The following is a 7,247-nucleotide window of genomic DNA, read 5'->3' on the forward strand; positions in this document are numbered from 1 at the left end:
ATCTCCCATAACTGACTGCCCCCACCTGCAACATTGCCCTTTGTCTTTAGCTGCGGATGGTATTTAAGGTGAAAGCTTCCGCCATTTTGGCGAGTTGCTCAGTTTGCCTGAGCCTCTCCTGTGTATACATGTTATAAAGCTTTGTTTAATTTTCTCCTGTTATTCTGTCTCACATGAATTTAATTCATTGTCCGGTCAGAAGGATCCAGATTGGGTAGAGGAAATGTCATCCTCTTCTATACATTCTTCACAAAAATTAACTCAAAATGGATCATAGATCTAGATGTAAAGCACATAGCTATAAAGCTCCTAGAAGATTACACGGGAGAAAATCTAGATGCCCATTAATTCTAGTGATGACTTTTCAGATACAACACCAATGGCACAAGCCATGAAAGAAACAATCGATCAGTTGAACTCAAGTAAAATTTAAAACTTCGGCTCTGAAAATGACTCTGTCAAGAGAATGAGAAGACAAGTCACACACTGGAAGAAAATATTTGCATAAGACACAACTGATAGAGGACTGCTATCCAAAATATACAAAGAAGTCTGAAAACTCAACAACAAGAATATGAACAACCTGAGTAAAATGGGCAAAAGATCTCAACAGATGCGTTAACAAATAAGATATACAGATGGCAAATAAGCAAATGAAAAGATGGTCAACATTATGTCATTATGGAAATGCACATTAAAACAACAATGAGGTTACCACCACTTACCTATTAAAATGGCCAAAATCCAAAATACTGATCATACCAAATGCTGGGAAGGATGTGGAGCAATAGAAAGTCTCATGCATTGCTGGTGGGAATGAAAGATGGAACAGCCACTTTGGAAGACAGTTTGACAGTTTCTTATACAACCAGACAATCTTACCAACCATATCATCCAGCAATCACATTTCTTGGTATTTACCCAAATGAATTGTGTGGGGGATCAGAATTTGCCACCTCAAGATGTGTCTCTTTGGCATAAGGATTATTTCTGGGTGGTTAATTTTTAAGAAACTGCATACATGGGGAAAGCTCTGAAAAACCAAATAGAAGTTACTCTTTGTAAGAGAGATTTACATTTGTAAGGGAAATCTCCATTTGTAAAGATATCTCACTCTCTGTACCAAGATGACCTTATCTCATGAAACTCTTATCAATGCTGAAGGCAAGGACTTAGATCTGCGTAATAACCTTATTCTTGTTTAGAGTGTTTTTTCTGGTAATCTCCCATAACTGACTCCCACCACCCGCAATACTCTCCTTTGTCCTTTAGCTGAAGATGGTATTTAATATGGCAACCTCAGCCATCCTGCCAAGTTGCTCAATTTTCTTCAGTTTCTCCCATGTATAGATGTTATAAAGCTTTGTTTGATTTTCTCCTGATATTCTGTCTCATGTCAATTTAATCCATAGCCCAGCCAGAAGGACCTAGAGGGTAAAGGATTTGTCTTCCTCCCCTACAACTGAAAATTTATGTCCACACAATAACCTACACACAGATATGTATAGCCCTTTATTCATAATTGCCAAAATTTGGAAGCAACCAAGAAGTTCTTCAGTAGCTGAATAAATAAGTAAACCGTGGCACATCCAGACAATGGAGTATTATTCAGCACCAAAAAGAAATGAACTACCAGGCCATGAAAAGATATGGAGGAGCACTAAATGCCTATTACTAAGTGAAAGAAGCCAATCTGCAAAGGCTACATACTGTACAGTTCAACTACATGACATCTGGAGAAGGCAAAAGTATGAAGACAATAAAATGATCAGTGGTTGCCAGGGGTTTGAAGAGAGAGAGAGAGAAATAGACAGAGCACAGAGGAGTTTGAGGACAGTAAGACTATTCTGTATGCTACTATAATGGCAGACATATGGCATGATATATTTGTAAAAACCTATAGAATGTACAACACCAAGAGTTAAACCTCATGTAAACTTTGGACTTTGTGTGGTAATTGATGAGGATCAAGGCTGCCCCTGCCCCAGGGAGAAGCCCAAGGTGTCCTGCCCTACATACTGATCTATATCATCCTCCAGGAAGCATAGGAGGGCCTGCCTTAATCCCATCTGATTCTTATCTAAAGTTATAGGACCACCCAATAACAAGACCCCACCTGCACTGATATCATTTTAATGACTTTTTTTTTTTTACTAATCTTTCTTTTGTCTTGTAAAGAGATAACTCACATACCTATGCCTTAAATTTAGACCTACCCTCAACCCAAGTATGTAGCTCTTACTGCCCATGGGTCCTGTCCCCATGCCTGCAGCTCTTTACTGTCCATGGTCCTGTCCCCATGCTACTCCATGCTATTCTCTGAATAAAAGAACACTACTGCCAGACCTTGAGAGTCCAAGAAATCTTTCTTTTGACTCCTTGACTCACCGAGCCTGCATCAATAGTGATGTGTCAAAGTAGGTTCATCAGTTGTAACAAATATACCATTCTGATGTAGGATATTGACAGTGGAAGAGATTGTGTGTGTGGCAGTGGAGGGAGTATATGTGAGAACTTTCCATTCAATTTTGCTGTTCTAAAAATGAAGGTTTTTAGAAGAGTTAAAACTGCTCTAAAAAATAAAGATCATTTTAAAAAATAAACAAAAAACTTAAACAACCAAAAAAAGCAAGCAAAAAGAAAAATGGTCTTATTCAAGAGTCTTCTTTGTTAAGTTTGCTAATATCCTATTGGCCAAACCAAGTCTCAGTGCTTAGCCAGGACAGAGTGGGAAGGCATTGCACAGTCAAATGAAAAACAGCATGGATGAAAGGAAGAGCAATGGGAATCTTTAAGGTAATAAACACACCCAAAGCAGCTAATTATTTCTGACTGATTTGAGTACAAAGGTCAAAATAAAAATTATCTTTTTGAAACTATTTAAATATTGAAGAGGTTAGAACATTCCACCCCAAAACAGTTTACTTTGACATATGGATAATTTTTAGCTAAAGGCAATGGAGAAGAAGCAGAGGCAAAAAAACCACCATCTTTTTCTCCCTTTTAACTGTCTAAAATATAGACAATAAATATAGACAATAAAGTAAAATAAAACTGTCTAAAAATTCCACTTCTGTAAAGGAAATTTACACTTATAAAGGAAATCTCCATTAGGAAAGGTATCTGTACCAAGAAGAGAACAATTCTCAGAGACAACTGTAATCATCTGAGACTCTTATCTGCACAACAGGCAACATTTATTTAGCATATATTTTCTCCCTCACCTTCCCATAATTTGCCCCTCATCCCACTCAGAAACCCCAAATCCCTATTCCTTTGTGTATCCCATGATGGTATATACATCTCAATCATCTGTGAAACTCTTATACATACATAAGTAATTAAAATTGTTTTTTTCTTCTATTTAAAAAAAAAACCTTTTTATATTATTGTTATATATTCCACATATTCCAGTTTCTTACCCCAACTCCATTGTCATCCAAGTCATGATCATGACCCATCTGGCCAGTTATAACATCCCTAAGCCTCCAACCCATCCCTCACCCTGTCCTTAACTCCGTCTCTGCTATTCATCCCACAAATGAAATGAAAGTTACAGGTGTCTAAGATGGATTGAGAGGCTCAGAGATAAAATTGGTATTTTTATTATACATTATTTGGACATTGAAACAAATAAATAATGTGATTTTCCTTTTAGGCCAAAGTAAAACGCTGAGAGCGTGAACTAATCACAAACTTAGAAAAAGACTGATTGTTCTGTGGCTATGTAACAAGTAGCCACCAGAACCAATACTAATCCAATTCAGTCTATCAATGATAAAACCATACTGAGAACATACTTTTGCAAGACAACCAATCACTGCCAACCCTTTCCTTCTGAGAGTCAGCCATCCAGGGATGGACTCACTTCACTAAACACACCTTTGAGTGCCAACCAAACAACAGCCTCTCCCAAATAACCAGGCTTCCACAGGTTATGTCAACCCACTTAGCCTCTGAAAGACTTTGTTCCCCTAAGCCCCTTCCCCACAAAACATCATCCATGGGCTCTCTCAGTCTCTGCTTTACCAACACAGCTGTCTCCTTAAATGAGCTTTGACTTTGTATTTCAAGTATCAGCAGTAGTTTCCTCATCCCTTTGAAAATGCCCCTTTGTCAAATCTGAAACTTCTAAATTTCATTTTTTGCTGGGGTTATATTTGTCATTAATTTTTCACTTCTGAAATTCTTGCGTAGTCTATACAATGATGTGGCCTCTACAATCACGATGTTTTGTCATAAATGGTGACTATGGTAGGCTTTGTTTCCTTTATATGTGTGTACCAATCAGATTCAACAAACGAAATCCCAACTTTTGAAAACACACTGATGGCAAGGCTTCATACATTCACTCCACAAACATTTACCGAATGCCTCCTTTGTGTTCAGAACTGTTCTTGGTCCTGGAGATCCGGAAGTAAAAAAAAAAAATCTGTTCTCACAGACAGAAATTCTGGTAAAAGCCTACTGATAATTAAAAAAAAGAAAGAAAAGAAAGAAAGAAAAGGAAGAGAAAGGAAAATGTGCAATGTGTCCGATTCTGATTATTTTAACAGTAACAATAGCGACTTTAATACTTTTGAAAAACCCGCTCAAAGGTCAGGGAGACAATAGGGTGGACGAAGCTCGTAAGGGCCTCACGGAGCCTCTGTGGACTGACTCTGGGAAAGGGACAAGGAAAGTGGGGCTCTCAGAGAGTCAGCGGCCATTAGACACAAATCTCACCTCCAATGCCAACCTCTATCCTTGTACGCTCATTATCTTTACTAAAATTTCTTACTCAAGGTTCTATACCACTTTTTCCACAAGCTTTCTCTTACCCCTGCCCCCTACCCTTTGAAGAGAGGGACGAAGAAGGTAGGTGTCACTGCTGAGGATCACTAAATGAAGTCCACATTTAATCCCAATTTTATGTCTAAGACGCCATTTCCAATATTCGCCGTGACTACAAGATTAATTTTGATTTAAAATGTGTTAGCTCTCCTTGGCCCGTACGGGGATCGAACCCGCGACCTTGGCGTTATTAGCACCACGCTCTAACCAACTGAGCTAACCGGCCACCGATGGAGCACTCTTTTTTACATCGGAAAGTAAAAAGCGTATTTTTGTTAACATCCCTGTGTTTGTTTAAAATTAAGGCGAATCTTTCTTGCCCCTTTCCAAAGGAGACTTTTTCGTTTAACTTCTTTTAACCAAGATCAAGTAATATTGTTTCTTCCAGACTCTCTTCCTGTTTTCCGTTTCCCCTTTCTGCACTCCCGCGCAAAGAAAAAGACGAAACGAAAACTCTGCCTCCAGCAGAAACGAACTTCGTTTGTCTCGTGAAAAACAGACTTTCTCAAACTCGATTCCGCCCCAAGAAAACATAGAGAAATATTCACAACAGAGGCTGGACAACAACTCAGAAACGCGTTTAGCAGGAGCGGGTGTACATGTGTGTGTGTGTTGAAAGAGACAAGTTTGAGCTCCAGAGCCCTCGCAAAGATCCTGGACAGGCAGCTTTCGCTCCTGGGCAAGTTTCCAGCAACTCAGCGTCCCGCTCGGAGTTTGGTGGCCACGCAGGCGAAGGCCATTTCGAGTGGAAAGAGGGATCCCGACCATTTCTGGAGTGACAATGGTACCCACGAGCGCTCTAGATTTTGGGGCCGCTTTCAAGTTTTCAGATTTCTATTCTGAGGGCTAAAAGAGTGACTGATAGTTGGGCACCAGACCCCTGCTGTGAGAAGTCCCAGCGGCTATGCAGATCTCCAAGCACTGGAGAAAAGGACGTGTTGGAATATCTGATCTAAGCGGGGTCTCTTAACATTGGCTTTAGAGGCTGTTTCCAACGGAAACAAGACACAAACAAACGCTGAAGAATTAACAGAGCTTAGACGTTTTATTCTTTTTGAAGTTGAGCCTTTAGCCTTCAAAATTCTGTTACCGATAGCCATCCCCCAAATTTGAAAGCTATGTACCCCTGGAACGATTTTTGGCGACTAATAAATTTTTATCATAAGATTAAGCAGTTATTTTTCTTTGTGTTATGATTATTGACCATTTAAAAATGAAACTGTGGCATCACTCTCAAAATATTGAACATAAATTCTGCATAATTTGATGCAATCATTTTTTATGAAAAACTAAATGCATAAACAAGTACTTCTTTTACAGCCTTTAATTTCAGGCCATTGTTTCCTTCTTGAACTTGTTTCCCACAAATATATATCAAAATATAAAATAATTTCATTCTTAAAGTTATTTTAACCTTCCTAAATCCTACTTTCCTGAAACAAAAAATATACATGCACATCACAATTATTTTAGGGGAGGGCTTAAGGCTCTAATTTTTATGAGTTGCTCTCTACTGAACTGTCAAAATTATTACCTATACACAATTAATCATAACAACAGAAATACTATGAATTTGAAAACTAATCAGTAAAATTAAAGGTAAAAATAACTGAATGCTTATTTAAATGATACAACTAGGCTTTTAAAATTAGTTCACACAATCATGAATAAACATACACATTGCCATGATAAGTCATGTTTCAGCATTAATTTCATGCTTCTTTTATAACTACTGAGGAGATGTATTTTAATATACAAATAAAAGGAAAGTAGATCAGATTTTGTTATACAAATGTCTCACAATCATTTAACATTTTCTGAGTTCTTTCCAGAAAAATCACATAGTAGTCCACCATCAGTAATTATTTTTGATATTTTATTACATTTGATAACTTGACTAGATTCTCCCTTAATTTATTACAAGTCAATAACCGGAAACTTCCTGACTTGCTAAAGGATGGTTACCCAGCTATTAGAATAATTTAATTATCTTAACCTTTCCCAAGCCATTCTAATTGTCCCTGTGTTGAATGCTGTAGTTTGTTGCACTTTGAGGCAATCAATCTTGGTGAGATTTTAAAAGAATAAGAGGAACATATTCCTTTTGCAATGTGAGAAAAGGCCATTGAGAAATGTATACCTTGATATCAGGAGTGTTCTCAGAAAGGTCAGTTTTAGATTAAATCCATATGGTAGTTGATGATTAGGAAATTGATCGCCTGATGCTGGGCACTTGCACTTCTTGCAAGGTCTTCCTGTGCCCCAAGAGTGAGATTAGCCTGGTTTGATCACTGTCACATTGGACCAATGGAACTCACTCCCTGAAAAGTGAGAAGGGGAGACATCCACCAACTATCACATGCCCTACTTTGTGGTAGCCACACTCCTGAGGGTTGGGTATTACTGAATGTTTA

At 38.2% G+C, this 7,247-nt stretch overlaps 1 non-coding gene across 1 annotated transcript; it reads right to left on the minus strand.

Moving 5' to 3' along the window:
* Window positions 1–4,985: 4,985 nt before the first annotated feature.
* On the minus strand, window positions 4,986–5,059 carry TRNAI-AAU (transfer RNA isoleucine (anticodon AAU)). Its single transcript has one exon. It is a non-coding gene; the product is annotated as a tRNA-Ile (tRNA).
* Between the last annotated feature and the right edge of the window lie 2,188 nt (window positions 5,060–7,247).

This window comes from Equus quagga, unplaced genomic scaffold (genome assembly GCF_021613505.1).
Source record: "Equus quagga isolate Etosha38 unplaced genomic scaffold, UCLA_HA_Equagga_1.0 HiC_scaffold_4819_RagTag, whole genome shotgun sequence".
Classification (NCBI taxonomy): domain Eukaryota; kingdom Metazoa; phylum Chordata; class Mammalia; order Perissodactyla; family Equidae; genus Equus; species Equus quagga.